A 23,078-nucleotide genomic window follows, 5' to 3' on the forward strand; every position below is an offset into this window, starting at 1 on the left:
TTTAAGTTCTTTGCTTACGCCCATGAAAACTAGGAGGAAAAAAAAATTAAGCATTGAAGGAAAGAGCACATGGAGTTTGTGTGTAGGTATTGCTATGTGTCTGCCTTTCATATAGCAAATTGAATTCTAAATGAACAAAAAGAAAATGTGAAGAGACAGCCACATCTAGCCAACACCAGGCTTCTAGAAATTTATGGTATGGTCTGCCATAAACCAAAATCCTCATAATGTGATACATTACTTCCAGCAACAGTGTATTATGTATTGCATCATTTGGTAGCACATTTTGATAGTAGAACCCCACACTTAGGCAACCTGCCAGAGGTCCTCAGAGGCCCCGCAAAGCAGAAAGGAACCTGGTTTCAAGTTAATTCAATTGATCCTTGCTGTCTTACATGATTACCCATTTTCTGCCATTGTGCATGTTACTGCAATGTAGCAAATAGTGATAATTCATAGTACTTCTCTCACATCAGTACAAACTCAGCTTTCCTTAGGCTTTATCTCCATAAGAAAGTAGTTTTATGGTCACATCGATATTTTATATCTATATGTTTGAAACAGCATGAGCCATTTCAGGATCCTTGAGTTCAGTTTTACAGGGTCTCAAGATTGTTTCAACTTGCATGCAGGAAAATTCAGCTAAACCAAAAAACATTTAGAAGAGTGTAAGGGTGTTCAACATGCAGATTTCATTAGCTTGATTACCTCAGTCCAGATCTATGCAATAGGCCACAGAGGTTCAACTTAAATTTCTAGGTGATGTCTTACAAAGCAGAGACTGTGACTCTGCTGGGTGTCTGATCGCACAGTCCCATAAGATGCGGTGCAGAGACAAACCTGTGTTTGTCGCTCAGGTGAGGGGTTTTTCCCTCCTTCATTTATTTTGCTGATAGCCATCAATAATAGTTTCAGTGTATGCTGTCACTGTGTATCTACCTGTGCCCTGGGCTGTGGATGTGTTTAGAAATTGAAAGATTTCTGACATGATAGACTGTATTTTGACAATAATTAGAGCATATGGTGACGTCGACTCTTAATAGAAACAACTCTATTGCAAAGATTTCAGGCTGCCAGTAATGGAAATCTGACATTTATGTGGGCTTTGTGTTGTTTGAAGCTACTGGCCATTATAGCTGAATTGCTATGCGGCTCCGCTCAACCATTCTGTTTCCCAGAGGTGTCTCAAGAGCATGAAGCCATTTCTTCTCCTCTTTTTGTTTGTTTGTTTGTAAAGGGCCTAGTGAGTTATGCAGCTTTCCCTGGGAAATAAAAAGACTTGCAAACATAACGCTTATTCCTCCCTGACATTTCAAATCTATGTGTTGGTGGTTAAACATTTAGTTACATGGCTATTTTTCTAATGAACTACCTTACTTAAAAATGAACTCTAAAATGCCAGTCTGCCTTAACAGCGAAGTTATGGACAAATTCCCTGGTGAAGTATGTGTAACTTGCTGGCTTCAGTGGGAGCAACATACATTTGAGAGCAAATTTGTCTCATGGATTGATTGATTGTCAAATGTTTGGTACTATGTGCCAGATATTCAAAGGCGCTTAGCTCCCAGCAACTCTTGTAATGAGACCTCCGGCTGAATTTTCACAGTCTTTTTGTGAATCTCACATACAATCTGTAAATAAAAATGGGCCTGAGTCCTTATGTTCAATGGGAAGTAATTTATTCTCAGGTGCAGTCCCAATGCGTATCTAGATCCTATTGAGATGATTAAGTACTTATTAACATGAGTAAGAGTTACAGATTACAGCATTCTGTTGACTATTTAAAAAATTATGAGGCACGATTACAGTCAATGGGCAGAGATAGGAGGAGCAGGAAGCGTTCATTAGAGACATGGACTGCGCTGGCGTCCCTGGGAGCCTGTGTTTGTCGAGCTTGAGGTGTGATTTTTAAATTGCATCTTTGGTTTTGTGGGTGCCACTTTAGACTTGCAACTAATTGTCCCCCCCCACTTTCTGTGTGAAAGTATCCCACTTTCTGTCAGGTTTTTCTTGTGGTAAATCTCACTCGCAGAATTAAAATGCAATTTGAGGGTATATTTAAGAGAGAATATTGTTTTCCAAGCAGATTCTATTGTCAAAACTGATTTTGTCTCCAGACTACCCCACTATCAGCAAGATACCTACATTTTCCTTCCTCAGGTTTACAGTTTGGGGAATGCACCCGAGGGCACTTGGTCCTGGTTTCCAGCTGCCTTTCGGGGTCACAGTTTCTACCGCTTTTCATGAGGGGTCTGAGGAGCGGGAGAACCCATGATTGGAAAGCAAGGTTGAAACACACACACACACCCCCCGCAAGTGCTGGTGATGTTCTACAAAACTGAGCCCCAAGCCTGAGCTGTCTGCTTCAGATTTAGCCTGAGAACAGTGCTCAGGCTCCGAGGTGTAAGCTGTGTTTTGAAAATGTTTCCACACACATAGAACATGTTTTACAGTTGTTTAGAGTAGACCTTATAAATTATGGGCATCCATCTATCAGACCTACCACGCAAATGGAATAGCAGGGCATTTTTGACAATTTGGGATGGTAAGTTAACTTGCTTGCTTCCTTGTTGGTGAACATTTATTATGTTTTTGTTGACAGAAAACCAGCACACGTTGATCATTAGTTTTATTTTGAGTCTAGCCATCATCCATTTATAAAATGAAGTGTTGCTTGTATGTTGGTTCATGGAGTCATGCAGATTTGTGAGCCAAACAGTCTTATATTGGAAGCAGCTTACACAAGAGAGAGGTTTTTTCCACAGTAGAAGTCATTCACACACTCTTACGAACAATCTCATTGATAATCTAAGAAAAAACATATGGTTCCTTATCTCGAGCTAGCAATAATGTAATCAAAGCTGTTGAACATGAGATCTTGGAGCTCAAAAAGCTTGGATTTATCTGAAGAATGTGTGTGTTTATGCACACATAATTATAGAAGGGTGCATTATACCCCATGACTTCAAGCTAGATACCCTGAATTGAGAAGGCATCTGACATTTGTGTATCTTTTTATTGTGTTATATGTGTATATATATATGTTGTAAAGAAATTCAGAGACCTACAAATCTCATGTGACACAACCACAGGCCATATTATATCAGTCCCTTGTGAATATGGCTCAGTTTATACCGGACATAAAGGCTAGGGCTTTTGAAAATCAAAAGAGTATCATGTGGTTGTTAGAAGACTTAAATTAGTCCATTCTACACAGACGGTCAGGGAGAAAGATGCATAGATCTGGGCAACAGCTGAGCATATTATTTCAGAGTTTAAGCATAACAAGAGGCCATCATGAAACCTTAGAGACCTAACTTCAAAACAAAATTATTAATAGCCAAGAGGGTAAAATCTTTAGTGAAATTTGGAATCCAGTTCTAAATAGGATCTCCACTTCAAGAATGAATAATAGATGGAGTCCAACTGTTCTGTGGTTGAGCACAAATTAGTGATTCATTGATTGTAATCAAAAGCAGCTGCTTGTAATCAAAGCATAGGTTTTGATAGGTCATTATCAAATGATATGCTAATTTCCTATGTATATAAAGAGCAGAGATGGAGCTTGTCAAGAAAGGTCTTGATGATGCAAAATACAGATTTTTGTGAGAAGTTTACCTCAGTGCTTGCTTTCTTATCTCTCTTTTTTTCCCAGACAGTATTTTCTGTCTCCATAATTAGAGTTTTGTGGCAGCTTATTGGAAATGTCACCAACATTTGGGTTGGTACAGCACAATAATGCACTTATAGGAATAAAGCAGGTCTTAGCCCTTCCTCTTATTGTTATTAACTCACAATGAACACTCCTTTCCATTGACAGAAATTTGTGAGTCTGAATTTTGCTAAGTTCTTAGGCAAGTATTTTCAAATTCACCTGTTTCAAGTTAAAAGACCTAAGTAAATGACAATAATTAGCCAGCAATTGTTAGTGAATGAGAATTACAGCTGTCCAGACACTAAAAATGAGATCACTATTTAATTGCTTAAATTTGTACACACATTTGGAAGTACCTTGCCCTTAGGTCTCATAGTCTTGAAGTTACCTGGGACAAAGCTCCATGCAAAATTAGTTCCTCTATTCAAAGTTGGTATCAAAGAACCCATATTTAATCACAAAACATCTTTAAAGTCCAAAGTCTCCATGACATACTTCCATCCTTTGGGAAAAGAGATATTATTTTGCCTGTTCGTTGCTAGGAAGGGATTGCTAGTGTCAGGTAGGTATCTGGCTATCTCCTTGCTTGCTCTGAAGCAGACTTACGAGCCAGAAAGTCATTCTCTGGGTTTGAGCTTAGGCTGTGGAACTGAAACAGAGAAGGTGGGAAGGCCAAAAAGGACACTTACAATCCCCTAGTCTGACTTTACAACTCAGCAGCCAACTCAGTGGAAATTAGGCCAAGCTCAGTGTATTTCAAAAGGAGACTGTAACTATCCCTTTTTACCATACTTTTCATTTGCCATTGATCCTGGCATTTGCAATCTGTAGTTATTGTTCACTCGCTAGCTGCTTTTAGGTGCTTGAGATGAGTTTTCCATATCAATACAACAAGGATTTTTCCATTTCAATATAGGCAGGGAAGTAACTTTTTTTAGCCTCAAACCTCGCTTCTGTAAACCATTCCCTATGTCATTGCCAGACAGTCTTGCTGTGGTTGCTATTTAAATTGATTTGGACTCTAAAACTGCTACACCTCCGTAACAAAACTGTCAAGCTCAGCTAGTGACCACTGGATAAGTATTAGAATAATATGAATATGTAAGCAAACAGACAGCTCTCAGACATGCTGTGGCCTCTCAGCCTGGCTCATAAAGTGTGTTGTTTATAGAAGCACTGGCAATTTGGCACATTAAGTTGGGCTTCTACTTCTGTATCATGATTTTTTCTAACTAGTGTGATTTTTACTTTGGGGATACTTTCATTTAAGTGTTTCTGATATCAAGACATGGCTGCAATGTGATGGCTGCTGTAAAGAGGAAATCCCAGCACGCTTGCGCTGACACCTAGCTACATGGCGCGCATGTCAGACCTCTGAGACGAGATTTGCAAACGGTTGAAAGGCTTAAGAGGGAAGCTCTGTCCTTCCAATTGTAGGATTTTGCATCCAGGGTGATGAAGGACCTGTCCCATAGTCACAAAGCAACTCGGGCATTGGTACTGTCCTGTGAGGATCATACCAGCATCCCCCATTACCTACAGTAATCCACTGCCCCTTTCCAGCCCCTCTGTGGCTGAATATGCTCACAGCTGGTCTTCAGCATCTTCCTAGTGAGTAAACACCTCTCTAGTTCTGTAACTAGTCCCAGCAGTGTAATGAGCATTTCTAGCTTATCCTCAGCTTTTCCCCTGAAAATGTCCCAGGACTTGGAACCATTCTCACCCATCAATATGTGCTTATAAAGCAAACACGGTTCAGATTATGCCATGGTTTCTGAATGGAAGAGCACAGGAAAACAGAGGATTCTTTTCTCATTAATCATAGGTATGTAAGTAAGAAAAAAAATGCAGACAAAACCAGTGAAAACTATTGCTATAGGCTAGGTGAGTTGTTGGGGTTTTTTCATTTCTCCTTTCAGAGAACAGGGAATAGTTTTCTTCAGTGAGGCAGTTTAAAGCGACTCTTGTTGCTAAATTGTGAATGGATTAAAATAATCCCTTCACTTATATCATGTTTGAATTTGGCCCACAATATTTATAAATGTGGATGGACAGACACCAGCAATGTCACAAAAATAAGTGAAATCTCAAAGAGCTAATTGTCTTTGCTTTTTACTGAGCATACTTTCTGTCTTCATCAGAAATATGGCATGATCTAATGGACAGCTAATTGTTTACATTGTTTCTATGAGCTCAGAGATATCAGTATACGGTTAACATCATTGTATTTTTAGAATGGCTGTTTGGTGAGTTTTTCAGTATTGGACAGTATGACTGGGGACAGTCTTGGGTTAATTCAATATTTTGTTCCCAAAATGAATCAGTAAACACACAAAAATATTTTTTCATTATATTTTTTCCAAGTAGAAAAAAAAAAGTTTAATGTAGTTATTCTATCTTCTCACACTCATCTCGTCACTATTTCTCACTTTTTACTCTCTTATGGCAAGGTTGGGGTCTGATTGTCAAATGCTGAAAATTAGATAGTCTAGTTGCTTCCATTCTGTGCTTCAAAGGTTAACATGCAGAAAACAGAACCATCATTTGCTCAAAACTTTAAATCTTTTAAGTCAAAAATTAATTTTTGCTATTCCAGAATCCAGGTGACAGGCAAGGCATAGCAGCAGGGTGGAGAAAGGGGATGAAGCCCTTGCTGCTGAGATGTGAGAAACAGATATGGACACAGTGGCAATGGTATACTCCAACCTTCACTGCAGCAGGAGTCACATCCTAAATTTTTCCCTTTTGGACAGCCGTAGTGGCAGCCAGCCTGGATGGTCAGTGCTTTGCCACGGTCAAAGTGGGCAGAAGAACCAAAGGACTTTTATTACCTCTAGCACTGGTTGATTTTGCTGGCTTTGCCGATATGCAAGACAAAAATGTGTACTCCCATAAAGAATAAAAAAGAAACATAACTTCGACTTAAAAATAATTTACCTTTCTTTCTTACAAAGGTTTTCTTTGAAAAAAAGAGAAGATAAATGATACCATCTCTCTTATTTTTCCAGTCTCAGCCTCAAGCCATTATAATTGCTCGAGCGAAGGTGAACAGCAAGCCAAACAAAGCCGTGCATTTTGGCTTCCTGTTCTGCTGACTGATGTATTGGTATTTGAAGTGTTGCATCCCTCATTATGTGCAGTTAATAAAGTAGTACTGTGGGCATATCTGCAGTGCCCTCAGATCTATGGAGCAGGTTAAAAAGTGGACCAGCACTTAAAGGTTGTGAAGCAGAGAAACCATCTGCAAAATTCCCAGTGAATAACAATGGGTGCCTTCCATCACTCTGTGTTGCCGCCCTGTTTTCTGCTCTTAACCACAGCCAAAACACCCCATTCTCATTTTTTCTCTGTACATATACTCCTTGGTGCATTTCTTCATCTATTCGTGGGATTGCATTCAAATATTCACACTGGGACCGCAAGGCTAAAATGTCATTTTCATTTTCTAGGTGAAAATGTCTTTTTAATAAATGGGAAGTTAAAATTTGCACCTAACTTCATAAAAAAGGTAAAACATTTCTTATCAAACTGGAATTTGATAAAAAGTATGCTACAGAACGCAACATTTCTTTAATTAGAGTGTCTGTGGATGGAAAAAGAAATCAAAATTTTAACAATTTTCACACAAGACTTCAAATAAAGGGATTTCATGTAAAGTTTGCAACACAAAATTCAGAGCTTTCCACATCTTAAAGAGAAGTGTTTTAGGATCCCATGTCTACTGCTTTTGTGGACAGGCCAATTATCAGAAGACTAATAGCATGGTCGGGTGTCCTGGAAGATGTTGATTTTGCCTCCTTTGCCACTTCAGTTATAAACTTCCCTCTCTGTATGTAATATGCTTTTACACCTTCTGCATGCATGAAGGTGCAGAAGGGGACGAGGACACTGCAGCAGATCTCGGAAACACTCAGATGCTCACAACCTCTCTGTCCCCATGCACCGCATTGACCCTCGCTGTAGGCTTTGACATCCTCTGCCAGTGGAAAGCCTGTGCTCTCGCCAGTGCTAATTAGTGTAGCAGACGAGTTGGAGCTTTTTCTCCATTTTTACTGCAGTCCCTTTGAGGAGCACGTTTGCCCCTCCTACACATACCGGCACACTCACCAAGTAGTAAGCTCCAGCAAGTCCAGACGTTTTCAGACTTCGGACCACAAAAACCCGTCTAAAAGGAGCAAGTTCGTCCATGCTATGAGCAACCCAAGTCTCTGAAACTTCGAACACCAAAAATGTTTTAGGGATCTGGGTTGAAAAGTTTGAAGCCACCAGTTGGATGCAGAAATTTAAAATGGGCAGAAGGGGTATTGGAAGAAAAGAGGAGGATTTGTGAAACAATTGTGTAAAAAAGCTCTCAGCCATTCCTTTATTTATGGGAATAGGAGCCTTCGCTAAAGATTTTACTTCTTGTTTGTCCTACAGGCCTCCTTTATGGAGCAAAAACTGGGTAAGGCGTAGGCAATCAGTTAAACAGAACTAAATTAAAGTTGTTGACAAAAAATCATAATGTGCATTTGATTATTCAGCTTCGGTGAAACAAATATTTCAGGCAGCATTCAAGATTTCATTGTTTTTATGACCAGTATGTTTGCTGCCATGAACTCAATCACGGCACAATAGGAGGTGAGACTAAATGGTTTGACACATAACAAGTAATCATGATAAAAGAATTGACACTCTACACAGTGCAGAGGCTGTTATATTTTTAAATGCAAAATTAATTTCAAGATTGATTGAAGTCTTCTCTCTTTCTTCTAGCAATGGAATTAACGTATTATTGTGGGCCTTCCGCAGCTCTTTGTCTAGTGTATGGCATCTGCAGTGAGTTCAGCAGTGTTTAAAAATGCATTTAGATTTGAGCTTTAGAATAACCTTTGCAAGCACTTTTCCCCCTTGAAACTTCACAATGAATTTGATACGGGAGATGGAGGAGGAAAAGGAGGAGGAGTTGGCATTAGAGCTTCAGAGGATACTGAAGGACTTTGTTTATCCAGAGCCCAGGTAAATTGCTGGAGATTTAGCACACAGCTCATGCCATTTGTCTGAACATGACCTTGAGAGGACACCTTTCTGGTTTGAGGGGGGTAATTTTGTCTCATGCACTTGTCAATCTTGTGGTTGTTTCTCCAAAAGCAAGCAAGCGTGCTGAAGGAAATGTGTGACAGTGCTGAGAGGTGGCCCGCAAAAGTGTAAGGATTGATTATTAATTAAGCCGAGACTGCATCCAAAGCTGCAGTGCTACAGTGCAAAATTATTTCTGTTGGTTTGGGGCGGGGGGGGGGAGTGGAGGGTATGTTTGCTGGGCTAGCACAGTTCAGATCTTACACGCAGGGTTATTCGCAAACAAAACCGGTCACGTATATATTGTAGTCCACACTTTTTTTGCAAGCCTTCTTGCTAAAGGCGCTGATGAATCCACATTGCCGGAGGGCTGTGTTGGAACAGATCTGCGTTAATCAAGATGATTTTTTGGCTCTTGGGTATTCCTATGGTCTTAACTAAATCAGACTTGTAGGGCGCTCCTAATTGCTTCACTAGTTTCAATATGTAGCCACAAATGAAAATGGCCTGCCCTCATTCCTATGTTGATTATCAACAAGTTGTGAAGTGTCTGTGTGTGAGAGTAAACTGGCATTAACTGGATGGTCAGTGCTGGCAGGAGATTAGCTTGAGGCTGCAGGGGCACAGGGACAAGGGAGGTTTCCCCATCATTGTCTTTGGTACGCTAATGCTCTTGTTCATGACATGAACTTTAGCATTGCAATTAAAAAGAAGAAGAAAAAGAGTGGCAGTAAATAGTGCAATGTTTGAAATACTGAGTTATAATGCATCCTAAATCTACTAACCCTTATCAGCGAAAACGCAGATTAGCCAAAATCTGCCAACACTTACTCACGCTGGGAGAACAATTCCTCTGGATTTCCATAATTTTCCCAAACCGGATATATTTCTTTGTGCTTCGGTTGTACTGTAACAGGGCTACACAGAGAACGAAGCTCTTACCACTTCAATGATATGGCCAACAGAAGTTATTCTTTAAGGCCTGTTCAGCTTAATTTTGCCACGAGTCACGAGGAACGAGCACTGGGAAGTTGAGAACTGAGCACTGGGAAGGCATGCTCTGGGCAGTTTAGGGAAGCCCCAGGTCCCCGTTCCCTCCTTCTGTCACGGGGAACGACCCACAGAGAGGAACTGGCAGGAGGAGGTGTGCGCCCGGGTCTCCCCAGCGCGCAGCCGGAGGGTTAATGGGAACCCCTGCTCCTCAGCGTTAAAGCTTTGGATTTAGCACCGAAGCAGCTGAGGTGCAGACACGTTTCTTTCTGCCACTTCTGTCACAGACGGGTAAGCTCAGCAGGAGGACAGAAGAGAGCCCTGGCAAGAGTTAAACCTTCACCCCTTTGACCAAATTTCCCTCGCTTTTCCTATCGTCCAGTTCAGGAGTGAAAAAACGACTGTCAGGAGCTATACCCTTATTGCAAGGAGTACTTCTACAGGTAATTAAGATTCTCGTAGAGGTGATGCACAGTCACATGTGGCTTCTTCAGATGACTTCCCATTTGCCAAGAGGCAGGACGTGGATGCAGAGATACCTACTGCAGAATGAGGGCATGGCAGCTTGGCGTGTTGGGAAGTGAGCTGAGGTCCCAGCCACGCACTTCAGGATGTTTTACCCAAGATAAATAATAACGAAAATAAAATAATAAAATAAAATAAAATAAGATAAAATAAAATAAAATAAAATAAATGACGTTATTAAACAGTCAGAAATTTACTTTCCAAATAAAAACCCTAGAAATAATACTTAGGTTTAAGCACCACAGGTGGTACACTTTATGGGACTAGTCAAAAATTTTCCGTTTAAATTGTTTTAAAAAGTGTTCTTAAGAGACTTATAATGGTAGATAGTCAGTTTTAAAGAATTACTTGAATTCAAGTTTTTAAAAAATATCAGCTTTGAAATGTTGAGATGCACGCTTGGACATGTTTTCCTAACTGCATTGCCTTTTTTTTCTGAAATTTTAAAAGAAGTCTATTTTAGAACTTAAAAATTGCCAAAACAGCAATAAATCATTTTAAATTATTTAAATAAAGTGTTTACAATGATTCAAGTAATTTATTAAAATTTGCTATAGGGCAAAATTCAGATTGTTGTGTTTGATCCAATGAATATAAGTCGATTTTTGAAATCCCGTAACTTTTCACAAGGCGAGAAAGACTGTTTCCAGCTCAGCTCTGCTGTTTTGTGTGTGACATAGCAAAGAATCAAGTACTGAAAAGAGTTAAAGCAATTTAGGGCTCTATCTTGTTTCCTAGTAATGGCATCATCACTGCAAATCAAGCCTGAACTCCATGCAAGTCCCCCTACTCCTAAATTTTCTTTAGACATTCAGTAATGCTGAATTGAAATCTGTACCTTTCTAACCACTTTAACGGGAGCAGTATTTTACCCTAACTAACCGGGCCAGTGAGGCATTGGCATAATCAGTAGCTTATGCTTAGTTCAGCAATAATAATTTCAATTATATATGGATAAATCTTTTGTGTTCATAAAGACAGCTCTAAGCCTCCAAAATCAGGCAATCTGTATTTACTAGTTTGAAGCTATTTCAATTTTATCTTTTACTTTTGAATTATTTTTATACAATTATCTCTCCCCATGAAAATTCTTTTCTGTGTTCATTGAATATTGAAGAGCAATATGTTTCCATTTGAAAAGTCTTAGCATTCCAGATTAAAATAGATCTATTAATTACTATTTTTCCCCAAATTAATTTCATCTGCCTCTATATAGGTCTCTGCCTATATTGTACCACTTGGATTTAATTGTAAGGAATAAATAAAAACAAAAGATTCAAGGCATTTAATGCATGGGGGGAATGGCAGCACCATCTACCGTTATGGCTGCCTAAAACTCCCAGAATAAGATCACCTTTGCATTTTTCTGTACATAAACAGTCCTTAACTCCTTCAACCTGAAGTCTTCCCTACAAAGAATTTTTCAGGCTGAATTTCATCAACAATTAGTGAATCTATTTGGGTGATCATAGAATCATAGAGCAGCCCAGGTTGGAAGGGACCTTGAAAGATCATCTTGTCCAACTTTTCATGGGAAAGAGAGCCTAGATGAGATTATCCGGCACCCTATCCAATCGCATATTGAAAACGCCCGGCGATGGGGAGCCCACAATGTCCCTGGGGAGGTCGTTGCAGTGAATGATTGTTCTTAATGTAAAAATTTTCTTGCTTATATCAAGATGAGACCTCTCCTGCTGCAACTTGTACCCATTGCCGCTTGTCTTCTCCATGTGGCCCCTTGTAAAGAGAGAGCCTCCATCCTCTTTGTACCTGCCCTTTAAGTACTAGAATATGGTGATGAGGTGCCCCCTGATCCTTCTTCTCTTCTCCAGGGAGAACAGACCTGTCTCCTTCAGTCTTTCCTCACAGGGCAGGTTCTCCAGCTCTTTGATCATCTTTGTGGCCCTCCTTCGGACCCTCTCCAGTTTGTCCATGTCTTTCTTGAATTGTGGGGACCAGACCTGGACGTGGTACTCCAGGTGCAGCCTGTCAAGCGCTGAGCAGAGTGGGATGATCGCATCTCTACCTCTGCTAGTCGTGCCCCTGCAGATACTGTCGAGGATCTGATTTACCTTTGTTGCTGCAGAGATGCCCCACTGACTCCTGTTCAGCTTGTTGTCCACCAGGTCCTCCAGGTCCCCTTCAGCAAGGCTGCTCCTCAGACACACAGCCCCTAGCCTGCGCTGGGCTCTTTGGTTATTTCGCCCCAAGTGCAGGACTTTGCGCTTGACTTTGTTAGACTTCGTATTGTTCTTGCTTCCCACTCTTCAGCCTGCCCAGGTCTCTCTGTAAAACATCTCACCCTTCCGACGTGCTCGTCTCACCACCTGGTTTGGTGTCATCGGGAAACTTGGTGAGGGTGTTTTCAATCCCATCATCCGGATCATTTCTGAAGATGTTGAACAGCATGGGGCCCAGTATTAATCCCTAAGGGACCCCGCTTGTGACAGGCTGATACTTTCCAAGAATGCAATTGACTGGGTAGGTTACAGAAAAGTTAACACAACTGAGCAAACCGAAAGCATGTTCAGCTCCTTCACAGCAGTCATTCCCATAGGTACTTTGACTTCATGGATAATGCCTTCTCTTGCTCTGTCCCCAAGGCTTAGGGCAAAAAATAAATAGTGAAGGTAAAATATTCAGCAGTTGCTCATTCAGGGAGCACCAGCTGAGAACTTTGTGAAAAAGTGGTTTGTGATCATGTAATTAATGACAGTAGCAAAATACATATTCATGAACTAGATGGATTCTGGTACTTCCTAATTTTTGAGCGCTTATAATCTTAATATTTAAAACCTTCCTTCTGAGTGTGTAGCGTGTCAGTCAGGGTGGGCGACAGAAGGCACAACTGACTCCCAAACCTGCTGCTTGTAAGAGGCTTCCCTGGCTTCTGGGCACCAAGTAACAGCCAAAAGAGCCTTTTTGTCTCTCCAACAGGGAAGTCAGTCCATGGGGCCTATCCTTCCTGATGAAAGGCAAAGGGAAGAGGTTTGTGGGGTTTTTACCCCGTGATCCAATTCACAGAAAACATTGGGTCTCTTTCCACTTGCATGCAAGTTATCTTACAGATATAGGTGATGTTAAGAATTCAGAAATTAGAATTGAAAAGGACTATCTAAAGCATTTCAAAACTAGATGTAGGATGGCTGTCACCAGATTTATTTTAATTAATAAGCTGAATGGCTTTAAATATCCAGTAAAGGTCTTCTCAGATCTTAATCACTCCAACTCCCTTTATTTGGGCTTGCATATTCTCTCCACAGTGGTTAGTTCAGCTGTAGTAAAGGCAAAGTACTAGAAACAGAAAACATGCAAATAAAATTCCTGCACGTCCTTCAGAAACTGTCTGTGCAGCCTGTAATTTCTAGGGCAAAGGTTTGATGTCTGATGCTTCAAGTGAAGTTTGAAACTGAAACAAACCCTGGCTCCTGTGGAGAAGAAAATGTGTTGAGGAAGTTTGTCCTTTTTAATCAGAGCACCTAGGAAAAAGTGTTAGATCTAAAATATATAGGTTTTGTCAGAACAGACTGCTATAAAAATCGAAGCCAGAGAAATGTTTCTGTGGCTTTTTAATAAGATTTAAATTGGAAAATAAGTCTTTAGAGGACTCTTTCTCAATGCTACCAACCTAGACAGAGCAGTAAAGGAACCAGGAAGCCAAGATGGCTTAGATTTGACTACATAAAAAATATGATAGATTAACTTTTTAGCTGAAGATAAGAGAAATGCAGAAACACAATACGTACCTAAATAATTCTTTTTAAAGTAGTCTTATAAAAATATTTTTTTATTATTACACAGTTCTGTTACATTTTACTTAGAAACAGGGCCTGCCCTAGTTTCTGTGATTGTTTGTTACAGCACTTTCAACATCTCCATCCCTCTGTAAGACCATAGAAAAGAGGTTCAGGAAAAATTTTCAATAATTCCTAGAGGCAGGTCTCCAAGCAGAGCACCCACCATCAAGTTCCTATTATATCATTGGTTTGTTATGTTGAAATAAATATTGCAAGAGCTTTCTTGGGGGATTAAAAGTTTTTAAGCAGGGATTACTTTAAGGTAATGTCTCATGATGTATATTAGGGCTTTCCCATACACATGTGCTTGCGAGTGCACATGCGTGTGTGTAAATACATATATAAAGTCTTCTGGAGAGACAGCATCTCATTAATGCTCTTAAATCCTAGAGACATGAGCACATGCCAGTGTTACAAATTTATCTGAGAGAATTTATAGTATTGTACCAACCTCTACCAAAAAAAAAGGATTAAGATAAGGGGCGGTAGCCATGGAAGTAAAGGTGAACTTTTCCATCAGATTCACTAAATGTCAGCTATGGCTGTCCCTAAGACAATATTATGCATTGATTGTGTCATTTGTAAAAGTTTGGAACACGTATGACATCATATAGAAACATGAAAAAAACCCCAACCTAAAGAAGAATTCTTACCTGTGTATGAATATTTGGTCTAAGTCTCTGAGCTTCCTTGAACTCATGGCTGTTGAGAGTTAGTAATTTTGTCAGCAGTTTCATTATTTGATGCCTAAAGGTAGGCAATCACATTTTGTATTTGAGTTTCAAATATCCTCTGAAAATCAAGTGATTTATTTAAGTGCTTCGCTGTGAACTTAGCCCAATTTCTGTTACTCATGCTGGAATATATTGGCCAGCATTCTTCAAAAGTTTGTCTCAGAATTAATAGGCGTATGCAAACATATATTTTGATCTGCTCAGTTTTTGTGCTCCTGCTTCTTTTAATAGGTACTCAAACATCACATATAACCTTTTGTCCATCTCCTTCTCCACAGGGCTATATTTATAAATGGTTTCACCTTTAATATGGCCCTGCTTTCCTATTTTAGAGAACAGAAATGACTTATCAGCCTGGTAGCAGATCCTTATTTTGTCTGCCTCCCACAATCCATCAGGAGAGGGTTAAGAAAAGGACCAGTTATCTCATAGCAGTCAAATTCTTTGTACATCATTGAGTTTTACATTGAACATCTCTGTGTGCTGTCAGCTGCAGAGAAAGAAGATTACACTGTGTGTCTGCTACATGAATACCCTGTAAATACTGCTTCGGTGCAAAAGGCAGATTTCTAATCAGCTATGAAATAAACAGAAACTGCTAGTTATTTTAGCATTCAAATAGTCGAATTTGGTTGCTTTAATGCACAACAGCAATTTACTTAATGTATTAACAGACATCTAATAGCACAACAGTCAAAGTATCCAAAGGAGTGAAACGAACCCCACAAATGAGAGAGGTTATGAAAATATTTAACAAGAGCAGTCCTACGTACTGGGCTGCTCACGGGCATTTACAGTGCAAACAATTCTTTTTGAATCTATAAATGATTTTGTATCACTGATCCCCAAATTGGTGGGGAATAAGGATAGTAGAGATGAGGACATGAAAGATTGTTTGGGGTTTTTTGTTTGGTTTTTTCCAAGACAGTCTTAAACACCATCTTTCCAGGCACCACTGAATACAGTTGAAACAAAAGCTCTTATCTAATTTGATAGGAAACAACTGCATAAGGGGAACAGTGAAGATCTAGGTTAGATTTGATATTTTTAAAACATCAGGCTGTGCCTTTGTAAGCATACACACGTTGCAGGTCAGCTGTTTATGGAAATGGCAATGGGGGGTGCAATCAGTAACAGTCTTGACTGTATCTTGTCACCTAAAGCATGTCTGTATACAGGAATACATAAGGCTCTAGTACATTCTAGAGGAGAAAAACTCTGAATTAGAGCAGTGAAGGTTTCTTGTAGGATGATCTTGTATCTTTTGAGAAATGACAGGGATCTTTACAAAGTGATGCAACACTTGCAAAATCACAGCAAATGTGCGGATTGCTCATTCTGCTGCTGGTGGGGATCGTAATAGTATAGCCTGCAGGGGCTTTGTTTTCACAGTCAGACACAGAAACAAATCCAAACTTCATAATTAGGGCATAACCCAAATCCCAGGCTTTTAGAAACTTCTATTTCAGTCTGCTGTTCATTATGTTCCCCTAAGGACTCAATACTGACCGATGGCTGAAATTTGAATGCTGGCCATAGGGGGCTTTTACAAATAATAGCCCTTGTAAAGTCCATAGTGCAACGAACAACCTCGCTACTGCAGATTTACTGCTTCAGAGATTCCTACATTTAGAAGCCACTTTCTTGTGACACTGGTAAATATTATTGTTTCAAAATTAGCGTAGACCCTTAAAAAGGTGCTATAAAGAGACTTTTAAACTTCACAGAAAAAACATCAGCTTCTGTATAAAATGATCAGGTTTTGCAAGTGATATGATATAGCAGAGAGACAGCCATCATGATGGTTTTATGTCATCTCAGTTTAATACAAACAAAATTCTGCATGTCAGTAGCTATTCTTTCACCTTTTTTTTTTTTTTTTTTTTTTTGCTATTTCTTCCATTTTCATTTCAATACAGGGGGAGTCTTCAAACTTTTTAGATATTTTGGTTGCCTCTATTTCTTATGCAACGCTGGAAGCATTAAAAGGGTCTGCTTCCAAGCGGGAAAGCCTAATGAATGTGATGCTCTGCTGGGGCACAGGGATTTTCATCCACTTCCCAGCTCTGTTACTGGCCTGCTTCTGACCACAGGTTAGCTGCGCGGTGGCTGCGTACTTGCTGCAAACAATAGGTCTAGGTTAGTGTCTGTAAATTAAATGGGTGCAAAATGTAGCTTAGTTATTTTGGTTTAATTTGTGATCCACATTCTTTTAAAAAAATCAAACTTGGAAAAGCCAGGGGCTCTGAAAAAAAAAGATATTTTTCTTAGGTATCCAGTTTCTCCTACTGTTACCAATTTGAATTCTACATGTACTTTAAAAATTGTACTTCTTAAAATCTTGGACATGGCATTTTATTCCAGCCTAGCCTATAAGGAAAAAAAGGGCTTTGAACTCTAACCAGGACATTTTAAGAAGGAAAGAAGGAAAAAATTCTTTCATTCTTGAAGACTGGCATCCTTTATTTTTTGTCTGAGCTTTGAATTACTGTTGTTGGGGTTTTTTTATTTCTCTTTTAATGAAAGTGTTGTGGGGGAAAAAAAAAGAGAGTCCTTTCTAGTATGTGACATAAAAGAAATAATAAGCGAAACTGAAAATAGCTGGAAGAAATAAAAACTCTTTTGGTCTTAGCTTTCTCTTGCTTCAGTTTTCCATCAGCGTAACTCTCTAGCCTAGCCTGGGCAATGGCAGTCACATTAGAATTAGCTTTTCCTAAATGCATTTGTGAAAACATTTGTTTCTTCAAGTAGTATAGAATGAACTACACTATTTTCTTCTACACCTATTCATTTGTTTTCTTCTAGACTTATTTGTTAGAGACTGAGGTCCTAGATTTGCTAATCAAACCTTCTTTCAGACTCAGATATACACTGACTGGATCTAATAAAGGTCAAGGTTTTCATGTGGAAATAACTTACAATTTAGACACATTTACAATTATTTTTTTATTTTCAGAGTAATAAAACCCATATATTTTAAATAATACGTAGCCTTTGATCATGCAACTGACTTTGCAATGTATGCTGGCTCCAGGCTTGGAGTCAGTTGCAGATCTGGAGCCTTGTTTTGTATTTTCAAAAGAGTAAGCATCCCATTTCGCACAGTAGCATATAGGAACACTGGCTCCTTGGCTTTGGTCTGTTCAACCACAGATAAGCAAGTCATTCCAACTTTAAACTAATAAGAGCTTGAATTGTTGCCAAAAGATGTGTTAAAAGTACAATAGCAAGTCTAAAAATCAAAATACATCATTCATTCCCTCTGGAATGGATTCCTGATGCTCAAAGGCTTCATTTCAATCCCAAAGTAAATATGAGCAACTTTGAATAGCTGTGTACCATCTTTTGAAGTTATTTTTATAAAAAAAAAAAAAAAGAAAACTTTTCTTACTATGCTGTATCCTCAAATCTTATTAATCAATAAAGCCTTAAAGTGGCAAGTCAGTCACATCCTCCCGCTAGAGTAAATGATGGTTTAAACCCTTTCTAAAAATTGCTTCCTTTTTTCCTCTCTTCTCCATCATAACATTTGTTTTGTTACAGGCTGCAAATGTGCTTTTCTGACTGCACTTTGTCACCCACAGATTCCACTGCACAGTGGGTGGAGAGCTGGGGATTTGTGTTCTGTTTTCATGCAGAGCTGTGCATTAAAAAATGTGCTGCTGCTGTTGTATTGTGAGTGGAACATCTTACCAAAACAGATTAATGATAGTCTTTCCAATCTAAATAAAACTAAATAAACCAACTTTATTACTTTCTATTCAGAAAATAGGAATACAAAGAGAAAAGAAAAAAAGAAAAAAGCTTAAATCTGTGATGATTGCTATGCATGTATATTTGGATGTGGTTCCGTTTATAATAAACTAAAGTCTCGTCCTTTAATGAGGAGACAAGAGGCATCAATGGTGCCCCTTGTTATTAGTTCAACTTTTCATTATGAGTAATTCTGACCTGTTTAATGAAATCAGATTATGTGTGAAAAATGAAGCAATGCTATACTGAAATGCAGTGTGAAGGTCAAATGTGGATTTTGTAGCTGTGGGAGAGTAAGAGACAACTCATTTTTTAATAGACCAGGCAAAATATTTCTGATTCTGAAATACAATTCAAGAAGGAGATTGAGGGAACAAGAAAAGAGAGGTGTGGTTTGAATACCCAAAAAGAAATCAAGGAACTGGAAATATATTGTTTCCTGAGACAACATCTGACACAGAGCTTGATTCCAGTCACTAACTCTCCTTCTTCTGTTTTGTTTTGTGTACACGGGGAATTATAATACTCATCAAGGGTCTGGGTCAGGCCCCTGGTGTTGTGAATGAAAACATATTCACTGCTGTAGTAGTAGCTCACCACTCAGTGCTTCCAGAAATTCATGCTCATTTATAAGCAGATTGCTCCTGGATTAATTTTTATTATTTAGAGGTGAAAAATGTCATACTGATGCTCAGGATGTGAAATTATATGACAATATTGGCCCTGCATTTAAATGTTTAAATTCTGTGCGGTGCACTTTAAGTGAGGCATTCTAAGAATGATTATGGTATTAATCAAATACCGTCAATGCGATGGGTATGGATTTAATACATTTAAAACACAGTTTTGTAAGTTTCCTTTTCCTTTCTTTTCCAAAACTTCAATTTTGCAAAAGCGCAAGAAACACTGAAAAACCTCTGATTTTAATATTGTTGGGTGTAGCCGAAAATAACAAAGCTGATAAAGAACAAAACATATTTCTAAATGATTGTTTCAGGATGGAAATGTTTAAAATATGCAAGCGTTACCACGAATTATCTAGCTTGCTGTAGCAAATACTCACCCTGTGTGAAATTGATGCTTCTACTCAAAGAAAACCCCAGTGTAAATGCACTCACAGTAAAGACTGCAGGTCTGTTTAAATTTAGAGAAAAGAATTATGTAGTTCAGAAGTAATTCCAAAAGGATGGAACAAGCAAGATAGGAACTGGACACTCTGGGTCTGGGAACCTGCAGCCTACAGACCGTGAGGAACAAGGTTTCAGATACAAATCTGTGTCCTGGACTGTCCTTTGTTCGTAAACCCCAGGAAAGGTCAATCCCTATGTTGATCTTTGAAAGAGAAAAATAAACCATATCCCTCTGCCAGCCCAGGCTTTACTTTGATTCACCCTTTCTGGCCACAGCTGTCTTCGCTTTGGGAAGGTCCATAGGGCTCCCACTCTTCGTCCAAGTGCTGCTCGTTACAGGCACGTGTTGGGGTATCCCAGTCTCAGTGGAAGAATACAGTCTCCATGTACTTCCCACAAAAGGCTGAAGTTTCATCTATTTTCCATCTAAGTCAGAAGAATATGACTGTTACAAGGCAATGTAAATTCTGGTAAGGCATCAATGACTGGATTATTTTATTTTTGCTGGTATTGATGTCTCAATTTATTTCATATTTTTCAACAGACTGTCTTAAAGGCTTGCCTGGTCCTCTAACAAGCTGATCATTTTCTATTTATTAGTGGTTGCCTTTTGTAGAAGAAGGTATGAGAGAACAAGGTGATTTCATATTTGGTGTTGTGTGTTGTTAAACCAACACTGACTTTCAGTGAGGAATTAGTGTTTGTCTTTCTAGTTCGCATATTAGTTTAAGTTTGTGAGGGACTTTGATGACAGGAAATATATAAAAGTGAGTTTTATTATGCAGATAAGCAGAATAGATCCTAAAATGCTTTCACACAATCCCACACAATTTCATGTGTTAATATGAAGAACTTGTAAATTGTCAGCACTAACAAAATAATTTGCTGAGCTGCCTGTTTAGGACAGCTATGTACTACTGAGATATTCGTTTTTGCTCTATAAATACAATTCTATGTAAAGAAACATCTATGTCACTAGATATCACTGCGGAAGTGACATTTCTCTATTGAAATTCTGAGTTTAAAAATGTGTTCCAGTTTTTAATCTTAAATAGATCAAAATAAAAAAATGCAATAGAGAAATGACTACTCCTGTTGATCAAGTTTCAGTCCCCAAAGTGAATCAAAACCCAGTTTACCAGGGAAAGATGAATATCATGGATTTGAGGGTATTGGGAGCTTTGCCAATTTTTTAATTAAAGTATGGGGAGTCGCATGTAAAGCTTCAGGAAACAATGGGAGAACAGGGACGTAGGCCGCTCTGTTTCATGCAGCTTACGCACCTCAGTGGGGAAACACTGATTTCCAGCGAAGACATCGTTTATGCAAAAGCTTGCCTTGCCTTGACCTGAGCTTGTCAGTTTGGTCTGGAATGGAAGACTCTTTATCAGAATGTCTGATTAATTGTGTATCGTAATGTCTGATTTAGCTGTTGACTTCAGTTAGCTGTCACTTATCCAAGTTTATCCAAAACGGAATAACAGCTTCTCGGGCAACTAATCCTTTATTATATTAGCTCAAAATGAAACACTGCTGAAGAAAGGATCTGAAGTTTGTCTCACTCTGTCAAAGGTATAATTAGCTAGTTTATTTGTTTGCAGGCTACATGTGTTGTGTTGCAATTCAGCCCTTTTTAGTAAAGCATACAAGTCCGGAGGGCTTCCTCCCGGCTCTAATCCCTCCAAGGAAGAAGGTTATTTCCCCTTCCCCTGGCAGAACTGAGGACACCAAACCTCAGAAAGCCTTTGGGTGAAGGATACAGGGGTCAGGGACTGCAAATAGGAGCCTACGCTGGGAAGAGCAGGAGGCCTGCCTGCTGCGGGGCCCGGCGGTCTATAGAGACTCTCCCATGTGTCCAGAGGTGAGCGTCAGGGTTGGTTTGACCCAGTGAGGCACTGAAAGTCACCCTTTCCAAAAATCGTGGTCTCACTATTGCTGGGTTTTCACTACGTAATGAGTAGTTATGGCGTTCAGGTTTAGTATTTTGTGCTGTCATAGAAATTGGTCTTGAAAACTGAGGACCTTTTGGTATCTCTGCTTGTCTCGGTGAAAAGGTGGTCCCTTTCCTCACAGGGCTCTGGCTGCCCAGGTGTCCCATTGCGTTTACCTTCAGGGTGAAGCTGTAAGTCAAAGCCACCTAGCTCAGAGGTGCAAAAGTCTTCCTTCTGCAGCGAAAGGGGACGAGCTGGCTCTGGCCACCCTCATTCACACACTGTCTTGTCAACCTTACATCTGGTTCCATGTCGCAGGTTGGGCTGAGCGTGTGAATGATTGTGCAAGGGCGGCTCTAGCCTAGAAGGGCACAGGGATATCACAGGGCTTTGAAGTCCTGGACTCTAGTTCAGGAACTGCAGATACAGAAAGTTAGAGGTCGATGCCTTGACTTTGAGAACCGGGTCGTCCACACTGGAGCTGACTCTGAACTTAACATTACGCTAGGCTTTCTCGAGTGTGATGGAAAGTATACATATGTAGTACTGGGATTATTTCTTTTACAATAACAGACTGAGAACCCCATGAAGATGCGTCCTGTTTGCCCAGAAAGTAGCCCAGACTTCTCCATTTTATTGATTCATACTCTACAGCACAAAGCCTACCCTTAGAGTCTTGGCAGCGTTTGAAAAGGCTGACCCATATTGTCATCTCCATAGCATTGGCTATCCTAATTGGTAAGGTTTATGTGGTTCACCTAATCCTGCATTTTTGAAGATTACTTAACTTCAGGATCATAGCTCTATGAAAGCTTCTGGGGCTGAAAATTGCTACTCTTGTGTGACATGCTAGAGTATAATAGTTCTTTGTGAAGTCCTAATCCAGTACTTCTTGTATGATGATCGTAATGGAGCAGTGCTGGAGAAGGAAGGGGGCTCTAGAGTGAAGACTCTGTTTTACTGAATGCAGAATCCTTATCTCTCAGAATTCATCTGTTTCCCAAAGTCGGAAACCAGCAAAATGTTTCTCCGAGGTTTTTATCAGGCATCAGCTGGTGTTTAAACGATTATAAGCATGTTATGAAAATTGATCTGTGCTCAACTTGCTTTATAGTTGGAACTAAATCATTATTGATTTTATATTTTTGTATTAAATTATATATCATGGCTTTAAAGTGCCAAATGCATGAATAAATAGAACCCATTTTTAAAACAGGTTGTTACGCGTATTCTCCCAGAAGGTGGCAGCTGGGGAGCTCATACTACTACGTAGTACACTCAGACTACTACAGCGTGAAACACTTTGTGTAGGGCAAATAATATTATGACAGAGCGGAAAGGGGGAACTACACCTCCACACAACACCATTTTCATGATTAGGCTTGAACTGGGAATTGCATCAGAATGTTGTCCTGAACACTTTTAACGGTATGAACATCTTTTTCCACAGAAAAAAAAAAAAGATAAAATCAGAAATTTTAAGATATCTATTTTTATTTATTTTA

The 23,078-nt window shown here is 39.4% G+C and overlaps 1 protein-coding gene across 1 annotated transcript in view; it reads left to right on the forward strand.

Annotated features, from left to right (window-relative positions):
* The window catches only part of PTPRN2 (protein tyrosine phosphatase receptor type N2), a 665,205-nt gene that overhangs the window by 464,062 nt on the left and 178,065 nt on the right, over window positions 1–23,078 (forward strand). The gene's annotated exons all lie outside the window — the stretch shown is intronic.

Source organism: Accipiter gentilis, chromosome 4, assembly GCF_929443795.1.
Source record: "Accipiter gentilis chromosome 4, bAccGen1.1, whole genome shotgun sequence".
Taxonomy (NCBI): Eukaryota; Metazoa; Chordata; class Aves; order Accipitriformes; family Accipitridae; genus Astur; species Astur gentilis.